The sequence below is a fragment of the Cavia porcellus genome, unplaced genomic scaffold, assembly GCF_034190915.1.
Source record: "Cavia porcellus strain 051 isolate PalLab524CR breed Dunkin Hartley unplaced genomic scaffold, mCavPor4.1 scaffold_6, whole genome shotgun sequence".
NCBI lineage: Eukaryota > Metazoa > Chordata > Mammalia > Rodentia > Caviidae > Cavia > Cavia porcellus.
The window spans coordinates 15,661,590-15,681,744 of record NW_026947489.1 but is presented as its reverse complement, the minus strand read 5'-3'; the positions used below and the strand labels follow the sequence as shown (position 1 = coordinate 15,681,744).

The following is a 20,155-nucleotide window of genomic DNA, read 5'->3' as shown; positions in this document are numbered from 1 at the left end:
TTCGGCCAGAAGACAAATCACACCTTCTGGTGAACCAGGCTCTGCCAAGGGTACCAGGAAGAGACTCAAGGCGTAGACCCTCACCCTATTAAGCAGCTGGCTGATTCAGAGAACTCAGGGTGAGATGATGGCAGCTGGGATAAAAGGACAGCTTGATGCTTGCATTGTTTGATTGACTTCGAAGGTTTGCAGGCTGACGCTGGGGTCTGGGCATCTATTTGGAGGATGGCAGTGTTCATTGTGGCAGCTGTGGGGGATTTCCTTCTATCTTATTTTTGAAATCCAATGCTTTGTTTTGTTTTACTGTTTTGTTTTATTCTGGCATCTGGTAACCTGAGCAACTATTTTGAAGATAGCATTACGCAATATAACAATCATTGTTAAATTCCTATCATCTTTGTTTCGAAAACCTATATAGCTAGTGTTGTTTTTTGTTGTTGTCATTTTGCTTTTGTTGTTGTTTTTTTAGGTTTTCACTTCTTGTGTTTTCTGTTTTCCTTTTTCTCCTTAAAAAAAAAAAAATAGATGAAGTTAGACCCAGTCACCTTTCCCAGCCTAAACCTTGTCCTTCAGGAGGAAGACCTGAGATTTGCTCTACTGTGTTCACACGTGGCCACTTGAGGAATGAATTGTTTTTCTCTTACTGCTCCAGTGACTGGCACACTGTGTAGAAGCCAGGAGGAGCCTGGGTTGCTAACATCGCCATGATTTGATGATTGGTGACCTAGCTGGTATCTGCGGGTATCTGCAGGTTTTGGATGTTGCCTGCATCCTTGATCTATTTTTTCTGGTATCCACACTCAAAATTAATGCCTGCTTGGAAGCTCGGGATAAGTTCAGCATGTGACTCCCTTAGACATAAATTATTTGCAGGGTAATCAGTCAGCATGAAGTCCTCCTGGACAGGGGTGGGTCCTGTACCAAATGATTGGTATTGTTACAAGGACAGATGCCGACACAAACTCATGGAGAGAAGCAGTGCAGATGGACATCCAAGTGATACAGGTAGGGGCAAAAGGAGTATCCAGCATTGCCAGTATTGATTGAAGCTGGGAGAAAGACTTGGATTGGGTTTTCCCTAATAACCTGCAGAAGGAATCAACTCCTTTGACGCATTGACATTGGACTTCCAGCTTCCAGAACAGTAAGAAAACGTTTTTCTGGTGTCTAAACTGCCCAGTCTGTGGTACTTTGTTATGGCAGCGCTAACAAGCTGACAGCGCCCCCTTTCCCCTGGTCTAAGTGATGCAGGGGCTGGGCTCCAGTCCCATCTCCAGGGTGAGTGTGTCACCAGGGTTGAGCAGGCCACCCAGGGACAGGTGCAGCACTCACTTCGGGCCCAAAGACTTTGTGCTGGAGCTTGCTGCCATTTTGTCTTTCTTCTTTTTTTTGGATTGTTCCAGGAAGAGACCAGAAAACATGCACGTTATCTTTGTCACCATACACAGAGAACTTGCCCAAGAACGAAGCTAATACAGAGAAAAAAGAAAAGCAATACAGTTATATTCCTATCTTACCTGTATATGATTGAAATTCAGCCCTGCTCAAACCCCAGTGGGTTTTTCAGTAAATATTCTCTGAATACAATTGGAGTAGAAGTTTGTATCACTTGGTAACCAGATCCTGACTAGGTGTGATTTACAGACATACATTCATTCTCATGGTCTTTGAATAATCTCCATCAGAAGCTTCCAGTTTATCCTGTTGGATTGTTTTTTGCATTGTCTGAGAAAGTATGGGAAAGTGGAAAACTAGCAGAGAGAAAGGGAAACAAACATTTCCATATCTCCCATATGCCAAATCTTGTATTAAGAACTTTAAAGACTCCCCACCTTCCCTTCCTCCTCCCCTCTCTTCCCCTCTTCCTCCCATCTTTCCTACCTTCCTGTCTTCCCTCCCCTTCCCAGGCACAAGATCGTCCTAAGTGTGTCTCTCATTAAGTTACAGAGGCATCGCTTGAGACGGAGAGAACTTCTGGCAGTGTCCCATCAGGCCTTGGAAGTAGTTGCTAGGCCCCAACCTCCCTGAGCATCCTGGTGGGGCCTGTTGCTTTTCTGAAGGCACAGCTGGGCTCAAGCTTCAACCGCTCCCTTTGCTGACTCAGGAGCCTAGAGGGCCTCCTTCCTGCCTTTGAGAGGAGGTGCTGATTATAACCTCATCTAACCGATGAGGAAACAGAGGCTCAGTGAGTTAAATACCTTTCTCAGTATCATACAGCCTAGGCAGGCCTGGGGAAGCCTTCAAAACTGAGCCCCTCCTGTTCAGGTTGTGGATGTGGCCTAGCTGCCCTGGCACTGTCCAGAGCTTGTTAGGAACATAGAATCTCAGTGCCCCTCATCCCAGGCCTGCTGAGCCTAACTGGGCATTAGAATGAGACTCCATTAAGTCACAGGCAAGAGAAGCCTAAGAAGCGTTGGCATCACTGTTGTAATTCATAGGACCGAGCTCACCAGTGTGGCTCTGCAGAGGACAGCCCAGGCCATGTGGCTATCAGGCCAGCCCCCCACAGCAGCTGCCTGCCTGATCAAAAGGAAGACAGGCCTGGGAAGGGAAGTGAGATGCCCTCTCCTGGGACTGGGAGAGCAGGGGTTTCCCCAGCTGAGCGGCTACACTGAGGTCCTTGAGCCCATCCCAGCCAGCCTTGGCCACATCCTCACCACCTGGGCCCAGCTGGCGGGCCAGCTGCTGTCCCTGCCAGGGATTATGCCCAGCGAGCTTCCCACAGCAGCTCATGGATTCCTTACTAAGCCGCTTGAGGAACAAAGGCCTTGTAGAAGGTCCCTGGTAGTTTTTGGAAAGAGGGATCAAAGCAAGAGCCACATCTGCCACAAGAGACATGGGAACAGACTTCTCCCAGGAAGGATGGGGAAAATCCTCTGTCCCTGACTGCATTTGATTCTCCATGGCGGAAACACTTTCAGCGGCTGTTGATGATCTCAGACACAGCCGGGTGTTGAGCTCTGTCTTTCCTGTATTCATGTGCCGACGGCCACCTGAGAAGCACAAATGCTATAACTGTCCTTCCGGGCCGGACAGGAGAAGGCAGCTCTCAAAAGAAAGGGCAAACACCCCCATCCCTGTTGGAGTATTTGAGTTGGAGTATCTGCGACTCACAAACCAGTTCTCGCAGGCAGCTGCGTCTTATGGAGGGCACAGGAGGTAGAGAGACAGACAGAGCCCTGGGATTTCCCCTGCCTCTCAGCTCTGCCAGGCCTCTGCACCATGGTCAGGTCCCATTGAAAAGGTGCAGAGCGGCCACGAGACCCACCAGGGAGTTACAAAAGGAGCACATATCACAGTCCCCAGGACTGGGAACTGGACAGAGCTCGCTGTTCTCCATCTCTCTGCCTCCCCATGGGCTCTTCCCATCCTTCTGTTACCCTGGAAGTAGATATTTTTCATGCTTATCTGCAAACAAGGAAACAGACTTGGAAAGATGGAGTCACCTGCCCAGACTGTGGCTCTCTGGGCCATGGTGAGCAAAGCTTCATACATGTGACCCAGGACAGTCACGTTGGACATTATGCTCAGGGTCTAATGCTCTGTGGCCACCATCCTGCCATCCTTAGTGACTTATCTTTAAATCTGTATCAGTGCTGACCTGTGGTGCCAGGAAAATGTGCTGCCCATGTGGAGCCTTGACTTATGTACGACCCCTTCCCTGCCTGCCACTTCCCTGCTTCCGCTGGTAGTCACTGCTGCCTGCAGTTCCTGGATGCAATATGGTGGTGGTGGGGACCAGCAGGCATATCCCGTGTGCTGGACCAAGAGATGACCCAGGACCATAGGGGGCTGCATTCCCACACCCCAGGGGCACCCAAAGTAGCAAATAAAAATACCAGGACAGTTTAAGAGAGAGGCCACAGAGAAAAGAAAACAAACGTTTTTTCCTGCCTCCTTCTCCCTTCCCCTGGTAGTGCTGGGGATAACCCCAAGGCCTTTGCACTGAGCTACATCTGCAGCCCTTTAACATTTTTTGAGCCAAGGTCTGGCTAAGTTGCTCAAATGTGCAGACTGGACTGAAATGTGTAATCCTCTTGCCTCAGCTCCCAGACTGCTGGCATTACAGGTGTGTGCCACTACGCTGGGCGTTTTCCTGGTTTTTTTGCACAAGGTTGACATGCACTATCATTTGCACAGGATCCTATAGGTAACGAAGTCTGCTCTGAAAGGGTTCAGGATTGTTACCAGGGAGGACTCCACAGGCCCCTGCCCTGGGCCACAATCCCATTCCTCTCTCCGTGCTCAGTTGCTTAGTTGTCTAAGAACTGTGCAGCTACTGCAGCACAAAAGAGGCCGAGTGACAGCTACTTGTTGGAGGAGAATGACAGTTTGAATTGGCTTCCAACAGCCACAGGATGTGGGCACCCTCGGTCAGCACAGGTGGAACTGGTGCTTCTCTCTCTCTCCTAGCTATGCCTTGTCTTCCTCAGGAGAGAAAGGCTCTGCTGTGGATCTGGAACGTTCTCCAAAGCTCCTGTGCTGACGGTAACCTGTAAGCGTGACTTAATTGTGAAGGTTATGGCCTCAGCAGAGGGTGCTCCATTGATAGAGCTATAGTTTGATGGGCTTCCTGGAGGGCTGGGTCAGAACAGTGAACTTCCACTTTGCTTCCCAGATATCCTGAGTTGAATAGTTTTATTTTCCATGTGCTCCCCGCCACAATGTTCCTGCCTTGTCTCAGGCAAAGAGAGATGGAACAAAGGGAACTTGGGTTGAAACCTCAGGAACTGTGATCCTTTCCTCTTTATAAGCTGATCATCTCAGGTATCTTGTCATAGTGATGGAAAGCTGCCCACCATATACTACATTACACTGCTAGGGTCTCATTGGTACTCTCATTGAGGGAAGAAGAAGCTCGTTCTCTATAGAGGACATTGAGCTTGAGACCCAGTGGCTCTGAGCCCCCAGACCTGAGTTCAGACTCCAATCTGCTTCTTATTCTTAACTGTGACTTAGTCTCACTGAGGCTCATTTCTTAGTTGCTATCAATTATGTCTCTCCTGAGGGGATGCTGTGACTTTTGGAAGCAGCTAGAGAATCTCCACTACTCAAAGTGCATCCAGGTCAGATCCCTGAGAGCTTGGTAGAAAATTCAGATTCCTAGGCTATAGCCCAGGCTTCACTAGAATCTTCAGCAGCGTTTCTAGGTGACTGGTATATAATGTCTGGAGAGTGCGCTTCTAAGGAATCTCTCTGAAGAATGAATTTAAATCTTGGGATTCATCCTACAGATCCATATGCAGACTTCCGGGGACAAAAGAATTCTCAGTGTTTCACATTCAGGTGGGCAAACTTCTGTTGACCCTCCATATCTTGTCCTGGGTCACGCATTTCCTGATCTCTTCAGGGAGCTGGTCAGCCTCTATTCTTTACTTCTGCATTGCGTACAAACTTCTAATGTTGCACTTATCACCGTGCTCCACAAGCACCTTGGACACAGGTCAGGCTTAATTCAGAGCCCCAGCACAGAGGATGGTGGTGACGGCAGCAGCACAGATGATGACAGTGTCAGCTCCCACCTCCTGGGCCTGACTACAGGACTGGAGATTGGGTTTTCAGTCACGCTAGACCACCAGCACCAGCTGGGCTTGGTGCAGTTAGGTGGTGGAGCTGCACTGGTAGGAAGACACCTCCCTTTTCTTTGAGTCTCGCATGCTTCTGGGAGAAGGTGTCTCACTTTTTCCAGAAGCTTGTGATCTGTGTTCCAGTTTAGCTGAGTACTTGTTCCTTGATGAGAGGGACATTCAGTACTGGCTTTGAAGGGTTCCTGAGGGTGGCAGCCAGTGCAATCTGAGCACCTTTCATCAATCACCCCTTTCCCACACGGGCCATTCCCTCTGCTCCCCTCCTTTGTAAACAACCTGGGGTCCTTTGGGCCACCTACCCTATGTGAAAGCCATGTTGGAGTAAAACCATCCCGATGCAGGTAAAGTTCAGCTTGCTTGCTTCCTTTTATTTTTCCTGGTCTTTGCCGAGTTTGAACTCACTTTGTAGCCCAGGCTGGTCTGAACTCACAACAATCCTGTCTCAGCCTCCCAAGTGCTGGGATTATGGGTGTGCATCACAACGCTCAGTTTAAAACCAGCTTTCTATGCTCACGCAACACTAGAAGCAAGTACAACGCAGGTGTTTCCTTCAGCCCTCAAACACATTTTTTCTTGCCTTTGATTTCTCACTGTTTCTTATCTGTGCGCCTGATGGAAGTCAGGCCAGCAAATCTCTGCTCCAAGTGAGGGTCATTTCCTCCCCTGGGAGCTTTAGATCAGAGAAGTCCCTCACAGATGTGGGGTGCTGGAGAGCAGTGGATACCCCGAGGACCCTGGAGTGACGTCTGTGTCCCTGGTGCCGAGTCTGTGGCAAGCATGCTGCGTGGGCACGCAGAGCCCTGGCTGGCAGCACACAGGCCAGGCAGCCGCAGCACCGCCCCAGAAGGCAGCATCGATACTGAGGTTTAGCTGTGGTGTTGGTGCCTTGCGATAAACGAGGGGGCTTGAGGTTGTAGTTTGGGTGCTTGGTCTCTGACAGGTTTGCTAATCTATGTTGTTTTCACATCATTGATTCATTTGTCCAGCGCTCCTTAGAAGTTCCCATTCACTCGTTGCTATTTCATTCTTCAGGTGTTCTTTAAACAATTCTAGCGCTGTTGACAGAGCCGGTCTTGACAGGGAGCGGACTCCTCTCCTCCTGAGGGGGACTTGGTGGTCCTCAAACTGCAGATGTGCTGGTACCACCTGGGGGCTTGTTGCATGAAGGCTTCAAGGGGCTTCTGGGGCTTCCAACTCAGGTGATTTGGGTTGCGGGTCCCAGCACTGCTGGTCCAGGATTTCTACAGGACCTCTAGTGAAAGCAATCATAAGACAGTAACAAGTGTGTTAATCCAGCCCTGCCTGTCAGCTCCGAGAAGCTCCGTGCAGGGAGGGTGTGCTGAGTGACTAGAAATTCACTGGGAGAAGCAGAAAGAAGGGGTCCCTGCAGGAGAGGATGGCTGCGTAAAGGGCCAGAGGCGTGAGATCACATGGTTGTTGAACTAGATTTGGGCTTAGCTGACTGAAAATGAAAAGCAAATCAGTGATTTGAATTAAAAGAAAGCTTCCTTTTCTTTCATATAGAAGTCCAAAAGCAAATGGCTCAGGCCCACTAGAAGCTCTTTATCTCTCTGCTTTGTCATTCTTGGCATGTGATTTCCATCCTCAAAGTGACAAGATGGCTGCTGTAGCTCCAGCCAGGATATCTATATTTTAGGCAGAGTAAAAGGGAAGGGCCAGAAGCAGAAGGCCCTTCCTTCAAGCTGACTCAGTGCCACAGAGTTAGCCTTCACAGAAGCCTCAGCCAGTGACTTCTGCCTAGATTTAAGAGAGGTGGCAAAATAGTCTTTTATTGGATCAAAATTTCAGCCCTGAATAAATCCCTGGGTTGCTAATTAAGGCAGGAGAGGAGAACAGATATTGGGTAGACTGCCACAGTAGCTTTGGAGGAACACGAGGTTCTTGGCATTGCCAGAGAGCACATGGTCGGAGGAACTCAGTGCCTACTGGTAGGAAGCACAGTGCAGGGCCCGGGAAGCCACAGCCAGCTCCCTGTGATGGAAGCGGGGACCACGCCTCAGATGTGCGCCTGCGGGGCCTGGGCACGCGGAAGGTCCCCCTTCTCTCACAGCCTGCTCGCTTTTCTCTCCTTCCTCTTTTACCTTACTCTCTGCCTTCCTTCACCTCCTGCCCCTCTCCCTGCAGGAAGCGCAGGATTGGGGTGCCCAGGAAGACAAGGGGGAGGCTTTCTGGGAAGAGGCAGGTAGAGGGGTGGGGAGGAGCTGCTCTCTTGGGAGCTCGCTGGAGAACCCAGGTAGTGATGGGGAGCGAGTTCCCACGGGGAGCCGGGCGGGGGGACCACAGGAGGAGACATCAGCTGCTCTGAGCAATGGCTTAGCATGGTGACTGGAGACCTGGGGAAGGTCTCCCTCCCTAACTGCTCACAGAAAACCCACACCGCATGGGTGGTGATTCTACAGAGAACTTTGTTCCTGGCATCTCTCTTGCCCTCTGTGTGAAATCCCACAGGAGCCATTGCTGCACTTGGAGCTCAAGAAAAGCCACCTTCCTTCAAGAGTTCACAGCTTCCTTTTCCAAGCAACTCATGTGACTCCCTTTTATGTCATAGCTTCCAGGACATGGAGACAAACCGCTGGACTCTGCAACTTCCTTGGTGCAATTCTCATTTTTCATGAGTGTCTTAATTGCTCCATTCAAGTGTGTTTCTGCCTGAGGATCATGACGGGGAACACAGTCATGTGAAAAAGGCAAGACGAGACATATATGTGGCATTGGGGGCGGGTGGGTACCCCAAATGAACTCTGCCTTCATACCCATGAGGAGGTGCCATGAGTGGGGTGAGCATGTAGTTGACCACGGCAGTTTCACAGGGGAAATGATGCCAGGTGGCTGGGCACGTCCAGGTGTGTGTGTGCCAGCTGGGAAGCAGATTTGCTAGAGTGCTTTCGTTTCTGTCCTTGGTGTTGAATGCCTTGGGCTTCCCTGAAACACACAGTTGGCCAATACTTCTTGGCTCAGCTATTACCTTGGGACCAAGATGGAGACTTGCAGTCACGTAGGCTAGTTGTTTCTGGAATTCTTTGGATTTCTACCACTTGTTCTGTGTATAGAACTGTACTCTTTAAAATGAAGATGACTTGCTTTCTAAAGTAGTGCAAACATTGCTTTGATGATAGACACGATCTCTATGTCACCCTTTGTTGTAGTCAGTAGTTGTGCAAAGAAAAATTAGAATCAGGACACAGAATTTATAATATTGTTTTATGATGGTCATCCAGAGTTAATGCAGGAAAGTTCAGGAAATCTATCCACAACATTAAAGATGCAGAATATTCAGCCAAGGACCTGGATCCTACAGCAACGTCCCACATAAGTCTGGATGAAGATCTAGAGCCCATAACAATGCCTCCCTTGAGTCCAGCTGGAGGGCTAGAGTCCACAAGAAGGACTCACACCAGTCTGTTTTATGGATCAGTGCTGGGAAGCTACAAAGTCTATGCCAGCAGGATGAAGGAGCTGTGCTGGTAGGTTGAGGTTTGTACACCAGAGCAGAGAAGTCACGCACAAAACAAAGACCAAGGCTACCCTGAGAAGCACCACAGCCATCCTTAGCGACATGGTGGTCCCGAGCTCCTCCAACGATAAGAACAGTTGAGTACAGATATTATAAATTCTGTATCTTACTCTGGTTGGAAGTTTCATGATCTTTCGACTTACTTGCCTCATTCTCACTCAGAGAGTGACCAGCTCTGCCACCCCCACACATCTCTCCTGTTTCACTTTGTTTCCCTCTGCCTGCTCATTAATCAACCAACAACCAACCAACCAACCACCCGCCCAGCCGTGTAATGATTTTGGTGTATCTTTGTTTCAGCTTCTTTTACATTTCAGCTCACTATCCACTGCTAAGAACTACAAAGACATGGCTAAGAAGACAAAGACAGCTTAATGTCCTTTGAAGATTGTTTTTAATTAAAAGTTTTCCCTTGCTTGTAGTAAGACTTAGCTTAAAACACAAGCTAAGACACAACACAAGCAATGCTGTAGATGAAAGGAATTTTCAGGCCCGTCATACTCCACGAGACCACTGTCATGGTCTGTCATTGGCTTCAGTTATTCCTCCTGCAGTGCATGACTGAATCCTTCACTCTGGTGAGTTATTTCTAGGACTCTGGAAGCTCAAAGGAAAAGTCTGTGGTCATCTGCCTTCATTATCCACCTCTGGGTTCTGCCTCCCACTATTTGCCTGCTGTCTTTTCTGTCCAGAAGCTTTTTTGCTGCCAGTCCCCAGTAACTCACATATCTAATGATGCACGCCAACCTAACAGCCTGATAAGCTCAAGTGACTCAGCAGCTAATCCAATAGTAAGTGCATGTGTTTGTGCAGAGAAGTGGATCTTGTCATTGCCATCTGAGATTTCAAATAATGGATGTTATGGCCTTGTTTCTGCTTCTCTGTGTCTCACCTCCAGCTGGTCACTTTGTCTTACTTTCTTTAATGGTTCAGAAGAGTCAAATGACCCCAGATGTAGGTGTCTGAACTGCTGTGCTATATGACATGGTGGTTCTCCAGTGGATGCCAGAGCAGGTGTATCTCTTTGTAGGAGTGAGAGATAGATTCCTGCAGAGTCTGTCCAATCACAGGTGTGGATATGAATTTGTCATTTTAGTCCAATGTCTGGAGACTAATCTACCTCATGCCAAGAGAAAATGATAAGAGGGGAGGCTACAAGAAAAAAGGGTTTTCCAAGGGCCAGGGGTTTAGCTCAGCGGCGTTAAGTGCCTTCTTGGCAAACACAAGGTCGCGAGTTCGATCCCTGGCACAAAACAAAAACAAAAACAAAACAAGGGTTTTCCAAAGTGTGTTCTATAGCGCAATGACCATCTGGGATTCTGTTTCAAAGGAAGTTCCAAAGTGAACCAACTTTGGGAAACACTGCATAATCTATCACCTTCTTGGATATTTACAGTGAACATTAAGAGATTGAGGGCTCCAAGAAGGTCCCCCTGCCTAATGGAGAATCCTGCTTATTAATCTTTCTCCATTTTTTTCCTTGTACTGGGGATCGAACTCATGACCTCATGCTTGCCAGCTAAGACACTGCTGAACTAAGCCCCCAGGATATTAAGCCTTTTCTAAAGTATATTTGGCCACTCAACCCTTTGATAGGGTGTCATGCAATGCCATTATTAGGGAATACTGAACTACAGTGAACTCAAAGTCTTCCAGAGTAAGCAGAGTTCTTTAGAGACTCCATCTGAGATGGTGACTCTCATTTGTGGCTTCCTTTACTTCTGGCTCACCAGGGGCTCTGAGTATTCCCAGCAGCAGTATGTGAGTCCTGAAGTCCACCTGTCTGGCAGTCACATGGGATCCTTCCTGCCATCAGTGTGAGTCATTTGGGTCCAGATTGGTGCATGAGTGACAGACATGAGTCACAGGCATACGGGAACCTTATTCATCCCTACCTTCCTTTGGTCCCTAATCCTTTGTAATGCCCTAGATCCATGATGTCACTTTAGAAGAATTAAACTTGGACAGCAAAGTGATGTAATTAGTTTAACTCAGTTTCAATTAAAGTCTTCTGCTAGTGTAACATCTGACCGTGTCAGTTTCACAGGGGAGATGGCAGCAGGTGGCTGGGCACATCCAGCTGGAGAGATTTGCTCAATGTCTTTCCTTTGGGTTTTATTCCCATCCCTGGTGTTGAACACTTGGGACTCTCCTGAAACATACACTTTATCAACATCTCCTGGCTCAGCTATTAGTGCAGGAGCAGGACGGCCATTGCTGGTAGCAGGGCTACTCTGTATAGGTCTCCACAGCCTGTCCATTAATCAAGTTGCCTGGTAAGGCCCCCAACTTATCTGAGTTCCTTTCTCATCTATCAGATGGGGATCAGTTTAGCATTTCTTCCTAGACGGTAGTATGAGAAAGATAATAAATAATGTTCAAAAGCTGTCCAATTACATGGCAGGAGAGCGACATTCTGAAGGGCTGGGCATTTGGGCCCAACTTCAGATTAGGTTGACAGAAGAGACAGAACCATATCCCAAGGGGAAGAGGCTGTGTGGGGCCCTGTGCTGGGAACCACAAAACCAGTGGTGAGCCGGTAAGATCAGTGGGTTCATCCTCCCGACATGCCCGCTCCTTACCATCATTCACTTGTTATGGATGGTTGACCTCCTTTACCAAGAGCAGATAGATAGATAGAGAGACAGACAGACAGACAGACAGAACTAGAGGCAAACAATGAAAAGCAGAAAAAAAGACAATGATAAAGATAACAGAGCAAGAACCAAAATGGTAGGGTAACTATCAGAATTCTTAACTGAGGACTGGAGAAGCAATTAGCAGTCACAACTGAACGCCACATGAAAGGCTACTCTTCGGAGTCTTCCAGAATGGGCATTTGTGGCACTTTTGGCGCCTACCATCTGAAGCCTCTTTTCCCCTGGAAATTCTCTACTCCACGGGTCCTGCCTTTATGGGATCCCAAGTGGCTGATGCCTCTATTGGTCTCTCTTTGCCTCAGGAGAAGAAACACCCAGTAGGCACGTTAAGCCCAAACTGGGCTTGGGGTGGTGTATGAGGAGCACCCTCCGGGATGGGCCGTGGTCAGATCATAGTCATGGGCACCAGTGGCAGTGACAAACAGGTGACAATGCTGGCGGGGCTGGTGGCTGAAGCTGGGCTGCACTGGCTGTGCACTGTTTGCCTTAGAACCAAGGCATCAATCTATCTAATCAATACACATTATGTTTCCCCTCCACCGTTTACTATTCACTTGAAAATATGCATGTCTGCAATGAAATTGAAAGAATAGCACAATGAATATCTATAAGGTCTGATCAAATTATACAGTGAATATTCAAATTTAAAAAATTATTGTGATAAGAGACACATTGTCATTGATTCCCCTTAAAAGCTTCCCTTTCCCAATGGAAACCATTGCTCTTGCCAGCACAGTTCTGGGACTCCTCTTTCCTGAGCATCTCTATGGGTTGTGGCCAATAATACGATGAACTTTGCTATCCAATGGAAAGGCAGGCTTGTAAAAATGTTGCAGTGTGTCCTCATTCACCTTGCTCACTGGATGTGGTGCCACGCAACTTCTGGGTCTTCCTCAATGTCAGAATGACCAAGAAAGGTCAATGTTTGGAATCACTGTAGGACATCAAGGTAGCTATGACAGTGCAACTAAAGAGACTTACTAAAGACGACTCGCAGGACTGCTTCAGAAAGATAACAGCCATGAGTGTGTTTGATGCAAGGAGGAGCATTTTGAGAGTAATCAATGATATCTTTCACTGTGATAAACTCTTGGTATTTAGACATTAACTGTACTTTTCATCTCATTTCATATATACTTTTATTGACACTGAAAAATGTACTAACATCTTTCTGTATTTGTGCTTGCTTCTCCCTCCTCCATATTTGCTGACCCATTTGAAATTAAGTTGCCTGCATCATGAACTTTTCCCTTTTGTAGGAAAAACGACAGTCTCCATCTCTAGAATTCCATTATTACCTGAAGAAAATGGACTATTCCATGTAATCTAACATCTAATACTTATTCAAATTTCCACAGATCATCAAAATGTTTTATATCTTTAAGTCTAGAATAACCCCTCTTCTTCCCAGACATTATCTATGTTTGATGGGCTTTTAAAATATTTTCTATTTTAGAAAAATTTAAATAAATTTCTTTCTTCTAACGCAACTTGAGTCTCTCCCTGTCACTTGCAATTCTAGGCTGGTACATAGCTCTGCTTATTGAAGGTATACTTACTTCCACGAGCCCAGGAAGATGGTCCTTCCTTCACCTTGAAGGGAATACAGTGACAGTGACATGGGGCTCTTCAGTGAGACTGCCTGGGTTGGAATAGAACTCCATCGCCAACCAGCTGGGTCAGGACAAGTTGCTTAGCCATCATGGGATCCACTTCCTGCATTATGGAACTGGGTAATAACGTTAGTCTCTGTGGCACAGAATGGCTGCTGAGAGCATCACTGAAGTCCAGATACACCCTGGCTGTGGGGTAAGGGTTTGCTTCAGTAGAGCAATCTCTTCCTGGTACCTTCTTCCATTTCCTTGCTCCCTAGTTCACTTGTTCCCTTGGAATGAGGTTGCAACAGAAAACATGACTCCATGATCCACTTGCCATGGGAGACCATTGGAACCAGCTGTCTCCTCTGTAAATGGAGCTTTAGAGCTTTTATGAAGAAAGAAAAGCTAGTTCTGCCAAGGAAACTTAGAAATCACTTGCCCAGCCTTTCAACATATCAGTGGCTTTCATGCTCTTACATCAGACATTGTCCATGTCACCTGTTTTCTGCACAGTGGCCGTGGGAGGTGGACATGATTATCACCGTGCTATATATGTGGAAACAGACTCGGAGGCAAAGTTCCTTCCTCAAGTTCACGCAATCAATAACGAGCAACCCTGCAGTTAAAATTTCAATCTGGCTGCAAACAAAAGCTCTTTCCAGTAAACCAGGCTGCCCTGGGAATTGGTGGGTTCCAGCATATTTAGCTAGTTGCCTCCCAAATCATCTATTAAGGAGCATTAATACAGAAGGGTCTTTTCTCCATAGATAGAGAAGCTGGAATTCAACCAGCTGTTATTGTGGCAACATCTGTTTTCCTTTCAGAAAGTGTGTGTCTCAAGGAAACATTTAATTGGCTTCTTCAGCTTTATCATCTCAAATCCTTCTGAAAGTCATACTGAATAGTAATACTGTCTACCGCATATCTGGTCAGTCTTTTTCAAATCTGTTAAAGTCATCAGAAGTAAGGGGAGTCTAGGAGACTAGTAGTACCAAAGGAAGAATGACCTCTAAATGTGATCAGGTTTTCTGAATTAGATTCAGGAGCAAGAAAAGGACTTTTAGGAGAAGGAAAAAAGCCTATTAAGCAATACTGTGGGATCACTGCTGCCTGATGATCTGAGCATCTCAAATGCACACCTGGGCTTGCATAGAGATGTCTGATTAAGAAGAGAAGTAGAGTTTTTACCCTTTGTGCAGCGAAATCTGCAGACTATTCATGACACCTGATTCAACAGGAAGCAGAATGGCCCAGCTGTAGGACTCCTTAGAGATCTTCTCTTCATATTCACTTGGCCTCCTGCTGTGGACCTGGACCTGCAGATTTCATCCTTGAAAATGACTTTCTTTTTGACCTGGTATTTTCTGCAAGGAAAATGACAAACAAACAAAAAATTCCTGCAACTATTATTGTTCCCTTCTTTTAAAATGATGTTTGAGTAATTTGTAAGTTCATACATAATAAGATTGTTACAAGGTAGGAAGTTGTAAGTGACAGAGGAATTCAGTCAATCAAGGCCTTCTGTTTCAGTGTTTCAAGCTTTTTTTTTTTTTTTTGAGGCAGGGTCTTGCTGTAGAGCCCAATCTGGCCTCAAACTAGCAATGATGCTCCTGCATCAGCCTCTCGAGTACTGGGATTATAAAATTGCACCACCACATCTGGCTTCTTCTTTTTTAAAAAATAAAACAAAATCTAAAAATCCTCATATTCTATTTTACTGGATATGGAAGACAGAAATTGATAATACTGAGCCTCCCTGAATGATTTGACACTAGAGATTGGAGCCTTGTTTATTGCCTCCCTCCCATTTGTTAAGAGACAAAATTACAATGAATTTAGTGCAAAGATCTTAACTACATTTTCTTCATGACTCCAGGTTAAGTGGTCTTCAAAACCAGAACTGATTCGAGGAACTCTCATGTTCAAAAAGCGCTCACGGTCGGGAACCAGAAGTAAGGTACGGAGGCAGCTGATTGGCCAGGGCTCTGCATTTTACTCTCCACATTTGAATATGGGTGGAGCAGCTGGCCACCTGTGTGGGTAATCGGACTGTCTCAAAGCTCAAGGGCATCTAAGGATCCCTGAGTATGTACCCCACTTGTGTAGTGTAAGCGCACTGTGGATACATTTATGTAACCATGGCAGCACAGGTAAACAGGTATGCGCTGGTCACGATACTATACAAGAATGTAAATAGGAGGTAACAACCTGTATGAGAAGTTTATATTAAGGTGCAGGTGGCTCTGGCTCTTTGCTCTGCTCCATGGTGCCTGCTGTTGTTGCTGATGTCTTGCATACATGTGTTCTTTAACTTTGGGAACTCACCTGTGAAAATCTCCCTTGGGCTGCTTGAGCAGGCTGACAACCTGCAACTGGCCAAAGCTCGGCTGCCATTGGTGGATGAAATTCAGTTATTTGTTACATAGGAGTTAGGCTTTAGTAGTCAGCTACTAAGTTGGGTTATAGTTCCTTTCATAAGGAATTCTACATGGAGGCATCTTCAGACCAAATTCAGTTGCATCCCAAAACCCTTATCATTTTTTCCATGGAATCCTGCAGCCTTATGGAAGATAATTTGGGGACACCTGTCATACTCCAGAACCTATTTTTAAAAATACAGTTGCTAAATGAGTAATTTAAGACTAGAATTTAAAAATGATCTCTTCCAAGTCTCCCAAAAAGAATTCCAAATAATTTGTGTAGATCCTACACTTTCAAGAGATGAGAAGTCTTTTCCACTGCCATAGTGAGGGCTGCACACAATGATTTCCTTCCAGTTGTACAGGATGGAGAGAGGAGACGCGTACCCTACAGTAGAGAAACCCGAGGAACAGTACCTCAGACAGGTGGTCCATTTCATCGTGATGGACAAGCCCTGTTGATTGTATGAACCCTGCATATAGTGTGACAGGAATAGTATTTTTTATTTTATCTCAAGCCTATAAGCATAGTGTAATCATTAAAAAAGATTGGACCAATCACAACAGAAGAGCTGTCTACAGCATGTCTGGTCAGTCTTTTTCAAATCTGTTAAAGTCATCAGAAGTAAGGGAAGTCTAGGAGACCAGTAGTCCCAAAGGAAGAATGACCTCTAAATGTGATCAGGTTTTCTGAATTAGATTCAGGAGCAAGAAAAGGCCTTTTAGGAGAAGGAAAAAAGCCTATTAAGCAATAACAAAGTTTGGACTTTAGTTAATAAGTATGCATTGATAACTGGTGTGTTAACTGTAATGAACATATCATATTAATGAAAGCTGTTATTTACAGGGGAAACTGGGTTTGGGATGGGTCTATGAATTCTTTGTAGTGTTACAGCGATTTTTCTAAAAATCCCAAATAATTCTACAATTAAGTGTTTATTTTTTTTTTAAAAATGGTTACTCCATTACATAATATTTTTTAGTATAAGAAAAGGGTTTTTAAAAATCCAGTCTAGTCTGTTCTGGTCATATGTGGAGCCTGAAGGGATTTCAAATACCATGACAAAGGTCTAGACATGAATTTATGTAACCCATACGTCACAGACTGGGGTACAGAATAAAGTCCTACCTTTTAAAGATGCACACGGAGGTCACCCCTTCTCCTTAGGCTAACTGGGTGATGGGGTTCTGTGACCTTGGCTCCAGCCTGGCTTGGTCTTCAAGAGTCAATAGGGGATGACCTAGAGCATCCTCACCTGGGCTGGGGAAGCCACAGCGGCCACCCTCCCAGGGCCCCTGCTCAGCTCAGCTCTGGGCTGGTGGGCTGGCACCTTCAGTTCCCAGCTGTCCAGGCTATGGACACAGAGCTCTTCCTCCTAGGTGTCTTCAGGGGTCAGGGTAGCCATGTGAAGTCCTTGAATTCAGAAGGAAAACAGTGTCCCTTCCCGTTCATTTCAAGCCTGTCCACTTCCTGCCCAGTATAAGTGATATTCTCTCCCCTTCCCCCAGGGACCCTTCTCACTTGATTTCCCAGCTATTTCTGTCAGCTGTGGGTGGAGAAAGCCAGTGTCACTGGGTGACCGTGTGACACATGGGGACATGTGGATCACTGGCTTGTGACCAAGGGTAGAGAGATGGGCTAGGCCACTCTTTGGTTCAGCCAGCTCCATGATGCTAAGTATCACATTTAATTTGCCTGGACCTCAGTCTTCTCACCTGTAAATTGGGGATAGGAGAGAAAACTAAAAGACAAGCCTAACGGTTCAATCAACGCATTCTTTCCTCTGCAGGAGCCAAAGCTGGAGGGGGCCAGTGATATTCCTAACTCGAGGGGTCCTCATCGCTGGGAAGCAGAGAGGAAAAAGCCTCGCTCTGACCCTGCTTTAACCCAAAGTCCCTGGGCTCTACACCCCTCCCCCGCGGCAGAGCGCATTCACTGGCTGGGGAGACTTCACGTTTTTGTTTTCAAAGTCCAAGTCCTTTCACGTTTCCTCTCCAAAGCGATGAAAAGGAATCCGGCTGCCAGGACGCATCACCAGGAAGATGAAAGCGGCTTTCCAGAGGCTCAATTCTTCCAGAAACAATCTTCCTCTCCCCTCCCCAACTTCCATTGCGCCCAAGTGTGTATTGTTTTTAAATGTCAAAGGAAAAGGAAAAGAAAGACGGAGAGAAAACCCTTTTTGCTTCTGAATGTCACATTCTGCTGAGGGGAGAAAAGCAAGAAAGAATGAGAGGCAGAATTAAAGAGATGCAGATTTTTTGTTTTGGCGGGGGCGCCTGGGGGAGGCCTCTCTTGCCCAGCTCTCTTCTTTCCCTGCCCGGGTCACATTGAAATGTCAAACACAGCAGTTTGCAGCTGAAAGCGTCCCCGGTGGGAATCGGTTGCCCTTCTCACCTGCGGGCCAGTGTCGCTCGCGTCTCCCCAGCTGTTTCCCCAGCAGATGTTGCTGGGGATGAAGGAAGCCAGGGGTGTGAAATGCTCTCCACCTGGGAGGGAGGAGGAGGCTCCCGGACACCCTGGGCCCCGCTTTCCCTCAAGGGCCTCCAACTCAGGTCTGCACAGAGAGAGGTCCTTCCCTGGGCCTTTTCATTTTCCTCCGGGGAAAGGAAGGTGCTCCCGGTCCTCAGAGCCCGTGACTGGGCCTGGCGTCCTTCTCCCCCAAGCGAGGTTTCTGTGCGGCCAGCCTGGAGGTCAAAGGCAGCAGAACAATCCCGCGCTTTAAAAAAGTGCAAATGGAGCTCAAAGCGTTTTTACAGGAGCCTTGGTTGGTGCAGGAGTGGGGAATGGGTGTTTTCTTAAATTGCTGGAGGTGAGGCTGGATTGGTCCAGCCTTACCTAAGGGCTTTTCAGCAATAGGTATCAACACCTTTAAATAGAGTACAAATGCTGGGCAATTCCACTTCTGGGAATTATGTTTCCTAAGAACATTACCAGGCCACAGTGTGAGGAGATATAACAGGTGTGCTTGCCCCAGAATGCTCACAATACAGCTAGCTTCAAATCATCCTAATTTTTCTCTCAGTAGAGGAGTTTTAAAAAATGATAGCATACCTCCTCCTGATGGAATAGTACAGAGTCACTGAAAATGGTAACATGGATTTATATTTGCAGATTTATATTTGCAGATGTGGAAAGATATTCACAAACATTAGGCAAACAGCAGGTTATAAAATACTATGAATAGTTCTTTCCTTCTTTTTCCTTTTCTGTTTTCCTTATGTTTCAGTAGAAACATGTATGGAAGGGTAGGTACTTGGGCGTTCATGTCTGGGTAGTAGAATTATGGATGCTGTCTACTTACAATGTTAGTGGTTTCTCACGTTTTGTCATTCCTGTTTTAACTAGACAGAAAGCTCAACAGCTGCTAATTTTTAAGTGCATAAACTAACTTTTGACTTAACTTTTTGTGTGTTTTGATTGCTCTCCTTCTCTCCTTTCTTCTTTCCTTTCTCTCCCCTGCCCTTTCTTGTGGTGGGGATTAAACACAGGTTCTCTTGCATGTGAGGCAAGCATTCTATCACGAAGCTACACCCTAGCCCCTATCTTTTCTTTATGTTGTACAATTACAAATTTCCCGGTGATTACAGTGTTCATTTCATAACCAGAACCAGAGAATGATTGTTTTTGGCACCTGAAAAACAAAACATCAAGTCCCTAATAGATTGCCAAATACCATGAAGTTTTGCAACTTTTGCTTTGGTCACATATTATTTAAACTTGGCCCTTGTAATAAAGAGTAACTGTCATCAAGTCTCTGTTTCGAGCTGGTCCGGTGTCGCCCATCTGCTTGACTTTCCAGAGGGCAGAGCTACTTTTCCATCCTACCAAGTTCCCCCAGCCTGCATGAGTTTTGTGCTGGTTTATTTTGTTTCATCACAGCTCTAACCCCACCCAGGGCAAGATGTGTAAAGTGATACATTGAAAAATTGATGTCCTGGACAGCCCAGCACATGTGGATATTGCTATCAAGTAGACTTGCCTCTAACATTGACAGGCTTCTGAAAGCCCCTAAGCTTCCTTTTCCTTGAATTGCTTCCAGAATCATTGCTGGAAATTTATGTGATTCTGTCTTTACAGTCAAAACTGAGTTCCTTTTCTTGCATGGTGAGGTAAGGCCTTGGCTGTGGATTTAGTATATGACAAAGGCCGCAGTCCCAACTCTCATCTGAGGATGACTGGTGTCTCTGGACAGCTTGCTGCAGGGTAAGCCCGCATTTCCAGTTAGTGCTCCAGTGGGAGTGGCTGGGGATGCAAAGGGAGGAGACTCAAACTAGTCAGGTAGGATGTGGCTGCCATATTGGAAAGCTGCAGGCAAGGCTTGAGTATGAAGATTTGATTCTTGAAGCGCATGTT

The 20,155-nt window shown here is 46.5% G+C and overlaps 2 long non-coding RNA genes across 2 annotated transcripts in view; both read left to right on the top strand.

Moving 5' to 3' along the window:
- LOC111758478 (uncharacterized) overlaps positions 1 to 8,297 on the top strand; it is a 92,282-nt gene extending 83,985 nt beyond the window's left edge. The window contains exon 6 of the long non-coding RNA XR_010047816.1: positions 8,158 to 8,297. This is a non-coding gene — a long non-coding RNA (uncharacterized LOC111758478). The remainder of the gene's footprint in view (positions 1 to 8,157) is intronic.
- A 958-nt stretch (positions 8,298 to 9,255) lies between these two features.
- Positions 9,256 to 19,202, top strand: LOC134476370 (uncharacterized). Its single transcript, XR_010047949.1, has 2 exons — positions 9,256 to 15,338; positions 17,592 to 19,202. It is a non-coding gene; the product is annotated as an uncharacterized LOC134476370 (long non-coding RNA).
- Positions 19,203 to 20,155: the final 953 nt, after the last annotated feature.